This window comes from Mandrillus leucophaeus, unplaced genomic scaffold (genome assembly GCF_000951045.1).
Source record: "Mandrillus leucophaeus isolate KB7577 unplaced genomic scaffold, Mleu.le_1.0 Scaffold15, whole genome shotgun sequence".
Taxonomy (NCBI): Eukaryota; Metazoa; Chordata; class Mammalia; order Primates; family Cercopithecidae; genus Mandrillus; species Mandrillus leucophaeus.
Genome location: NW_012101476.1, coordinates 10,725,395 through 10,735,724, shown reverse-complemented (window position 1 = coordinate 10,735,724; position 10,330 = coordinate 10,725,395). Strand labels below are relative to the sequence as shown.

Below are 10,330 nucleotides of genomic sequence, written 5' to 3'. Positions count from 1 at the left end.
CAGAGCAGGGTGTAGAGGCAATATGTAAAATATCTGATGAGTTTCCAAAAGTTATGAAAGATCATCTCTAAACTCTCAAGTGATTAAAGAATATCAGGTAAAATATAAATCCATTCCTAGATATTATACATTGAAACTGCACAAAACTGTAGACAAAGAAGATCTCAACAGAAACTGGAGATGGAATGAAGTTGACCTGGTGTGCACATGATTGGCTCATGTACTTAGAAGATTTAGAAGAATCTAGAGGAAAAATTTTGAAACTTATAATTTAGACAGTTTGGTGGTGACACAATTTCGATATTTGTCCCCTCCTAATCTCATGTTAAAAACGTGATTCAGCAATGATGGAAGTGGTTCCTGGTGGGAGGTGTTTGTGCCATGGGGGCATCCTTCATGAATGGCTGGGTGCCCTCCCCATGGTAATGAGTGTTCACTGCATTAGGTCACATGAAATCTGGTTTAAAAAGCAGACTGACATTTTCTTTTTTTCCTCTTCATCTCTTGCTATTTGATATGCTTCCTCCTCTGTCACCTTCTACCATGAGTAAATGCTTCCTGAGGCCTCACCAAAACCAAAATGGTGCCATGATTTTTGTACACTCTGCGAAATGGTAAGCCAAATAAACCACCTTCTGGCATATTTTATCTGGCCTCAGGTATTTCTTTATAGCAGTGCGCAATGGACTAATATGGAAAATTGTTACCAGGAGTGGGACATTGCTAAAAATGTCTGAAAATGTGGTAGTGGCTTTAGAACTGGGTAACTAGCACAGTTTGGAAGTGTCGGGAGGGTTCAGAAGAAAACGGGAAGATAAAGGATAGTTTGGAACTTGCTCTGCATTGGTTAAATGATTGTGACCAAAATGCTGATAAAAATATGGGCAATGAAGTCTAGGCTAATGAGATCTAAGACCAAAATCAGAAACTAAAAACTGGAACAAAGATCACCCTTGTTATACCTTAGGAAAGAACTTGGCTGCATTGTGTCCATTCCAGGACTTTGTGGAAGTCTGAACTTAGTGATGATTTAAGGGTATCTGGTGGAAGAAATTTCTAAGCAGGAAGACATTCAACAGATAGTGTGACTGCTTCTAACAGCCTATGATCAGGTATGGGAGCAAAGGAATGACCTAATGTTGGAATTTAAAGCTTCCTGAAGCCTCTCCAGAATCTGGTGCTATGCTTTTTGTACAGCCTGTAAATTGTGAGCCAAATATAGCTCTTTTCTGTATAAATTGCCCAGCATCAAGTATTTTTTTATAGCAGCACAAAATGGACTAATACAGATGGATATTGTTGGATTTCTATATTTCTGTATTTGTCCCCATGACAAAAACAGCCCCAACCAGACCCCACTTCCATCATTGGGGATAACTTTTTTTTTTAAGTTCTAGGGTACATGTGCACAATGTGCAGTTTTGTTACATATGTATACATGTGCCATGTTGGTGTGCTGTACCCATTAACTCGTCCTTCACATTAGGTATATCTCCTAATGCTATCCCTCCCGCTTCCCCCCTCCCCACAATAGGCCCTGGTGTGTGATGTGTTCCCCTTCCTGTGTCCAAGTGATCTCATTGTTCAATTCACACCTATGAGTGAGAACATGTGGTGTTTGGTTTTCTGTTCTTGTGGTAGTTTGCTGAGAATGATGGTTTCCAGCTGCATTCATGACCCTACAAAGGACACGAACTAACCTTTTTTGCATTTTAAAATGAGATTAGAAGGAGACAAGTATCCAAACTCTGTATCATCATCAAACTATCTAAATCATAAGTTTCAAAATTGTTCTCTAGATTCTTAATCTTATAAGTACATGAACCAGTCATGTACAAACAAGTTTATTTCATCTCTAGTATTTGTTGAGATCCTCTTTGTGTTTAGAGTTGTACAGTTTCACATCAGATATAGAAATACTGAAATCCAAATATATTCATCTGATTTCCATCTTCAATGAACAGGTATAATGTGAAAATTGTTTTCAACAAGATTCGAGACAGTAATTGTCCAAATCCTAATAACATCATGCTCAAAGAAAACAAGTAGTTGCTTGAAGAGGATCTCAGTATTCAAATTGGAAAGAATTTAAATATCAAAAGATGTCACTAATTGCTAGCATAATACTAAATTACTAAATTTTATTGGAATACTCGAATACAGAGAATAAGAGGAAAAGAGAATAAAAGTCATCAATTTAACAATTGATGAATCTAGGTAAGAAGCATTCATTGTATTCTTAGAATGTTTGCATAGATTAGAAAATTCTCAAGTTATCCAAAGACTATTAAAACTATACGTTTTCTATGAATAAATCTAGGAAAACATACACAAATGCCTTAAGAATGCTATGTAACATAATTTAGACAGTACAGGAAAGTTAACTCTGAAAGAAGGGAAATGTCAGAAGTACTTATGGACACTTTATGACAGGATGAAAAATCAAGATAGGTGAGCAAATATGGACTTTTCAATCATTCTTAGTGGGACATTTTAGTATTAAGTGAAAATTATATGTACATTTGCATCCTTATTTCACATATTAAAAATAAAATTATCCCAATTTATGAAAGTACATTAATACTTTTATAAGATATTAACATAGTATATTACTTTGTATTACTATATAATATTTTACTACATAATATAGTAACGTATTGTCATGTTTCCAATATAGGAAAAGTCATGATATTAACTACAAGACGATATCATAAATAATTTGACTATGTTAAGAGTAGAAACTTTTGTTAAAACCACCATAAAGAGAATCAAAACACAGGTACATTTTGGGAGAAGCTATTTCAACAATACATCTGAAGCTCTAAAGAATATCCAGAATACAAATTCTGGATTAATTCTGCAGAGCTGCCTCATTGTCCTGCACACACGTGAGACAGCCCAGCCAGGAACAGAACTAGACTAAGTTCAGGTGGAGCTTAGACTAAATTACAAACCATGAAATTGTCAGTTAAATAAATGGTTTTGTATTAAACCTCTATGTTTGAGAGGTTTTCTTTTTTATAATTTTACTTAGTATTATGTTTTTCTACACATAGAAAAAGGCATGCAACCTAATAAAAATACCCAAAGACTTCAACAGGCACTCAAAAAATAATTCTAAGAGAATAAATACATGAAATTTATACGGAATAAACAAGGGCATGAAAAAAAAAATCTGCAATGATTTGAAGACTAGAGAACATCTAACCCAACTCATTTCAGAAAATGAAGAAAAGGTGATGTCCCTAGCAGAGGGATACAGAGTAAGTTGCCAACTTTATGCCAAAATTTCTGGTTTTGGTCCTATCCTGATTCTCTCCACCCATGCTGCCCCTCCTAGAGTATAATAGAAAACCCTTATGATGCACACAAAGCATTTGTACACAGGAAATGCCCAGGAGATGGACTTAGTGCAAGGGTGTCCTGAGAAGCTTACAAGAAGCACACATGTGAAGGACACCATGCAGGAGCCCTGACGCCCACTCAACTCCTCACCTGGACATTTTCTCTGATCCGCTGCTCATTGTAGCTCTTGGCCAGGACCACAACCCCACGCTGCAGCTGGTAGCGCAGGGCAATCAGGGCTGGGGATCGTTTGTGTTTCTTTGCTAAGGCGCAAAGAACTGGGTCCTCCAAAAGAGCTGGGGAGTTCTGGTCCACCCTGAAAGGAAAGCCAGAAATGCTGAAGTCTTGAGGCTGGATTCAGTTTGGTAGGAGGCTCCCTAAACAGACTAAGGTGTTCATTCTGCACCAGAGCCTCTCAAGTGAGGCCCCTGAACAATAGCATCACCTGGGATCTCATCAGAAATGCAAATTCTCCCCGTACACTGATTCACTGAGAGTGAACTCCAGGAGACTGCGTAGGCTATAATTAAACTTTTTCATCAAAATGGCATTTTAGGTAAACTTCCTGTTGCTTTTATTACCATAGTTTATGCCGTTGGGTTCCCAGAGCACTATGGGCAACCAGGACAATGTCTTTTGACTTGCAGAAATCCAGCAGTTTGCTCTGGTTGAGGTAAGGATGACATTCCACCTGTAGATGAGCAAGATGGAAAAGCATCAGATAATTCAAAACATATGTTAATATAAAGATTAAAATAAGCTGAATAAAGTATAACATTAAATTTGAACTGAGAATATTAGTGTCAAGTAATGATCTTTTTAATAAAAATACATTTTATATTGCTGTCCTAAAAGTATACACAGAAATGTTATTTCTGAGCATAAGCAACTCTATGAACCAGAGTCAGTTTCTAACAACCTTTGACCAGTTCCAGACTTGGGATAGGTTAAGATTCTGAGCTTTGAACATCAAATTGTGCCAGAATGTAAGAATTTCTTTAAAGACTTATGAGGTCATGTTTAAAAGAAAAAAGTAGTTTTTCAGGAATCTCAGTAATATTTGTGTAGATTTGAGCATCAAAAACCAAAAATGAATAAAAATCACATATTATAGGAAAACAATCCATGTCTTCATAGTGTTGAGTGGTTAAAAGTGATCAAAAGTATTTGCCTTCACCAATGGTGATTGATATGTTTTGGCTCTGTCCCCACCCAAATCTCATTTTGTAGCTCTCATAATTCCCACATGTTGTGGAAGGGGGCCTTATCTGTGTTCTCATGATAGTGAATAAGTCTCTCAAGATCTGATGATTTTAAAAATGGGTTTCCCTGCACAAGCTGTCTCTTTGCCTGCTGCTATCTATGTAAGATATGACTTGTTCCTCTCTGCCTTCTGCCATGATTGTGAGGCGTCCCCAGCCATGTGAAGCTGTAAGTCCATTAAACCCCCCTTTTCTTCCCACTCTTGAGTATGCCTTTATCAGCAGCATGCAAATGGACCAATATGGTAACTTCGTACCAGTAGAGTGGGGCGTTGCTGAAAGATACCTGAAAATGTGGAAGTGACTTTGGAACTGGGTAACATGCAGAGGTTGTAACAGTTTGGAGTCCTCAGAAGAAGACAGAAAAATATAAGAATATTTGAAACTTTCTAGAGACTTGATGAATATCTTTGACAAAAATGCTGCTAGTAATATGAACAATAAGGTCCAGGCTGAGGTGGTATCAGATGGAGATGGGGAACTTGTTGGGAACTGAAGCAAAGGTGACTCTTGTTATGTTGTAGCAGAGAGTGGTGGCATTTTGTCCCTGCCCTAGAGACTTGTGGAACTTTGGATTTGAGAGAGATGATTTAGGGTATCTGGTCAAAGAAATTTCTAAGCAAAGCATTCAAGAAATGACTTGGGTGCTGTTAAAAGCATCCAGTTTTAAAAGGGAAACAACATAAAAGTTCAGAAAATTTGCAGTCTGGTGATGTAGTAAAAATTAAAAACCCATTTTCTGAGAAGAAATTCAAGCCAGTTGCAGAAATTTGCATAAGTAACAAGGAGCCAAATATTAATCACCAAGACAATGGGGAAAATGTCTCCAAGGCATGTCAGACACCTTTGTGGCAGCCCTTCTCATCGCAGGCCCAGAGGTGGAGGCCTAGGAGGAAAAAATGGTTTCATGGGCTGGGCCCAGGGTCTCCATTCTGTGTGCAGTCTAGGGACTTGGTGCCCTGCATCCCAATCACTCCTGCTGTGACTAAAAGGGGCCAAAGTACAGCTCAGGCTGTGGCTGCACAGGGTGCAAGTCCTAAGCCTTTGGCAGCTTCTATGTGGTGTTGAGCCTACGGGTGCACAGTAGTTAAGAATTGAGGCAAGGGGCCAGGCGTGGTGACTCATGCCTTTAATCCCAGCACTCTGGGAGGCTGAGGCAGGCAGATCACAAGGTCATGAGTTTGAGACCAGCCTGACCAAGATGGTGAAACCCCATCTCTACTAAAGATGCAAAAATTAGCCAGGCGAGGTGGTATGTGCCTGTAATCCCAGCTACTCAGGAGGCTGAGGCAGAAGAATCACCTCAACCTGGGAAGTGGTGGTTGCAGTGAGCTGAGATCGTGCCACTGCACTCCAGCCTGGGCCTGGGTGACAGCAGCACTCTGTTTCAAAAAAAAAAAAAAAAAAAAAAAAAAAAAAAATTGAGGTTTGGGAACTTCCACCTAGATTTCAGATTTCAGAGGATGTATGGAAATGCCTGGGATATCCAGGCAGAAGTTTACCACTAGGCCCGTGCTCTCATGGTGAACTTCTGCTAGGGCAGTGCTCTGGGGTCAGAGCCCCCACACAGAGTCCCTGCTGGGGCACCACCTGATGGAGCTGTGAGAAAAGGGTCACCATCCTACAGACCCTAGAATGGTAGATCCACTGACAGCTTGCACTGTGCACCTGGAAAAGTTGCAGACACTCAATGCCAGCCCATGAAAGCAGCCAGAAGGGAGGCTGTACCCTGCAAAGCCACAGGAGTGGAGCTGCCCAAGAACATAGGAACCACCTCTTACATCAGCATGGATGTGAATGGAGTTCCATTGACTCCTGGATGTGAAACATGGAGTCAAAGGAGATCATTTTGAAGCTTTAAAATTTGACTGCCCTGCTGGATTTCAGACTAGCATGGGTCCTGTAGTCCCTTTTTTGGCCGATTTCTCCCACAGGGAACAGCTGTATTTACCCAATGCCTGTACCCCCATTGTATCTTGGAAGTAACTAACTTGCTTTTGAGTTTACAGGCTCATAGGTGGAAGGTACTTGCCTTGTCTCAGATGAGACTTTGGACTGTGGACTTTCGATCTAATGCTGAAATGAGTTAAGACTTTGGAAAACTGTTGGGAATGCATGATTGGTTTTGAATTGTGAGGACATGAGATTTGGGAGGGGCTAGGGGTGGCATGATATGGTTTGGCTATGTGTCCCCACCCAAATCTCATCTTGTAGCTCCCATAATTCCCATGTATTGTGGGAGAGACCTGGTGGGAGATAATTAAATCATGGGGGCAGGTCTTTCCCGTGATGTTCTTGAGATAGTGAGTAAGTCTCATGAGATCTGATGGTTTTATAAGGAGGAGATTTCCTGCACAAGTTCTTTCTTTGCCTGGTGCCATCTGTGTAAGATGTGACTTGCTCCTCCTTGCCTTCTGCCATGATTGTGAGACCTCCCCAGCCATATGGAACTTTAAGTCCATTAAACCTCTTTTTCTTCCCAGTCTCGGATATGTCTTTATCAGTAGCATGAAAATGGACTAATACAGTGATCATTACAGTAATTTTTTCCCAGGACATGAATAATTAAAGGGAAAGAGTTAAGCTTTTTAGCATATCCAAGAGGAGTAATTGTTTCTTTTCTTGACTTAGTGAAAAAAATTTTTTCATAATAAAATATAAAGTGAGAATAGTAAACTTGTAGTTAAAATTGAAAGTAATTACTTTAAAGCCCCAAGGAAAGAACAAATACAATGAAAATGCAATACAAAAATTTAAAACATCATTGATGTATACTCAATCATTATGTGAAAATATGCTGTGGAATATAACTTTCCCTTTTGATTATTTTCACCCAGCAGATTACTAGTAATTGCAAAGTGTAGAACACGTATCTCTGGAAATTAGATCTGGTTACCACTTGTTTAACCAAGTGATCAAAATTAGCATCACTAATTGTGGGACAATCTGTCATTTCATGCTGCCTACTGTGGTATAATTTCAGGGATACAGCAAGGTAGAGGCAGTTTGTCACCAAAAATGTTATACTTGGATGGATGCTTTATATCATAGAAGTTAAACTTCGAATCTACAGAAACTTACCTTTCAAAAACTTGGAACAAGTTAACTGATCAAAGTATAACAAACTGAAAGTCACAACTGGATTTTTTTTTGTTTTCATGATATATCTTTTATATTTACTCTTTAACATTTCTCATTACTTTATAATTCTGTAGAGGTCATACACATCTTTTATTTGGTTTAATTTCAGGTACTTATTATATGGTATCTTTAAATTTTTTCATCTTCTATTTATGGTTAAAATAGAGGTATAAGAGACATTTCAATAAAACAATGGGAAATCTGAATACTGACTGGATAATCAATGATATGAGGGCATTATTGTTATTTCCTTATATATAATAATTGCAGTGTTACTGGGAGAATATCTTCATTCCTATGCCATGCTTTGAAAGGTCTGTAGAGGTGAATTGTGATCATTACAATATCTTTTGAAGAGATTCAACAAAGACTACATGTATTGATGCAGATCTACTCATATATACCTATATATTTGCCAGGTTGGCAAAGTGTCAACAATTTTGGATATAGATGGTAACATGTGGATGTCCTGTATTATCCCTTCAAATTTCTCTAAAATTTGAAAATGTCATAATAAAAAAATTGAGTAAAACTAATATTAAAATCACATTAATTCCTTAACTTTTTAATTGGAAATCAAGATTTTGTATACTACCAAATATATAAATTTTAAATACTACATGTTTCAGCTGTAGACCTGTACTCATTGACTCTAAGTAGTAAAAGAGTAAGTTAGAGAACCAGAACCATATGCAGAATAGATGCTTCTCAACAGTTGATTTGATGACAGAAAGCAAAGAGGTGCATCAAAATTAGATGTGGGCAGTCACAAGGTCGGCTCAATGTTCTGCTAAATTTTCCTCAGTGTTGATTTCATCCACCACAACTAGTGATCTTCATAAATAGTTAACTCTCTTTTTTTCAGTCTTTAAAGTTTTATTTCACCAACTTCGCGTCAAATTTCCGCAATTGCGTTCTGGTTAATTTAGTATACTTGCTTGACTTCCCAAAATGATAGTACTGAAATATTTGTGGGGTAGGGAGAAAAGACCACTTGAAGCATCACTGCATTTACTCATCTTCCACACAGCCACAGAGTTGGGCATCTGATTGTTCGATGAAACGAAGCTTTGACAGCACACAGGAGGGCATACGGGATCTGATTGTTCAATGAAATGAAGCTTTGACAGCATGCAGGAGGGCATACGGGATCTGATTGTTCAATGAAATGAAGCTTTGACAGCATGCAGGAGGGCATACGGGATCTGATTGTTCAATGAAATGAAGCTTTGACAGCACGCAGGAGGGCATACGGGATCTGATTGTTCAATGAAATGAAGCTTTGATAGCACGCAGGAGGGCATACAGGAAAACCAGGCTTAGACAGTCTTGCGTTTGTCAAAATCAGACCAGAGAAAATCTATTCCACATATATAGAAAAGGTATCATATTCATCTTTTTATATTACTGCAATATTTTTCTTTTCATTGTCACATCATGGAGTTTCTCAAATCCTTTATTTCATGTCCTGTGATTGCACAGGTAGGCGGCAAATGCCAAGGAGTGGATGAGCTCAGTTCAACCATTGCTAACAATTTCTCAATTTCTGAGAGACAAGTTCTTCAAGTCTAGTTTCTTAGCACCCATAAATACAGGGACATCTTTATTTTCTTATACCCTATTTTATAAAGTTCAGTTTTGACTTCTTTCATTCTTTCAACATCAACAGAGTCCACAGCAAACACAATGCCATCTGTGCATCTTGCATATGGCTTCTACAGTGTTCCTCATTTCCCCTGACCACCTACATCTCAGGAGTGGAAAGTGACTCTTTTAGAATTTTCCAAGGTTACCTTAATTTTTCAGTGTTAAATCCTTTGGTGGGTATGGTATTTACAAATTTATTGAATAGCAGCCTGTATAAAACAGTTCTTCCAGCACAGTCCAAACACGAAATAACAATGTGGAAGGACTGAAATGAACGGCAGGATGGACAGGATGGTAATTTAGTCAGTTAGTCCATTCCCCTATTTCCAGCTGCAAAAAAGTGTTCCAAAATGAAATGCTTTCTTTTTTGTGCTTTAGAACTCTTCTTCCTAGGTGGTCCAGCTATAAGACTCCCGTTTTGGGTCTGGGTCTAAATGAGGCAACATTAGCAGGCTTTTCTACACGAGGCAAGGGTGGGGGTAGCACGCCACATCCTTTCAGCTTCTCTCTCAAGCAGCTCTCATAAACAGGTAACTTCCTCTCCCTAATCTGGATGACTTTCACTGTTTCCAGTTCTTAGTACCTGCTCAAGAACTATGAAAACAGAGATGCCAATAAAAAGCATTCAGACATCTAAAACTTATTTAAACCCGTAGTACCTATCTACTCTTATTCTCGCTCTCCTGATTTATTGCTCATCCCATGTTTTTATGGCCTTTATAATTATACATATTATACTCCTAATCATCTTTACCAATCCACTCTCTGGTGGTCTTTTCAAACCTTAGAGATAAGTCCACCTTCTCCCCTAGCTCTGATTAACCATTTCAGTCCTCCTTGATGAAATTTACCTCCTCCAAAAATAGTATACAGAATTCAGCATGAAGGTCTCTGTACCTTTTTCACTAAGACTTCTCCAAGGAGAGGTACGATTA

The 10,330-nt window shown here is 38.5% G+C and overlaps 1 protein-coding gene and 1 pseudogene across 1 annotated transcript in view; one reads left to right on the top strand and one right to left on the bottom strand.

The window, feature by feature from the left end:
* The window catches only part of LOC105535734 (aldo-keto reductase family 1 member C3 homolog), a 169,987-nt gene that overhangs the window by 101,321 nt on the left and 58,336 nt on the right, over positions 1-10,330 (top strand). The window lies entirely within an intron of this gene.
* On the bottom strand, positions 9,153-10,020 carry LOC105535738 (annotated as a pseudogene).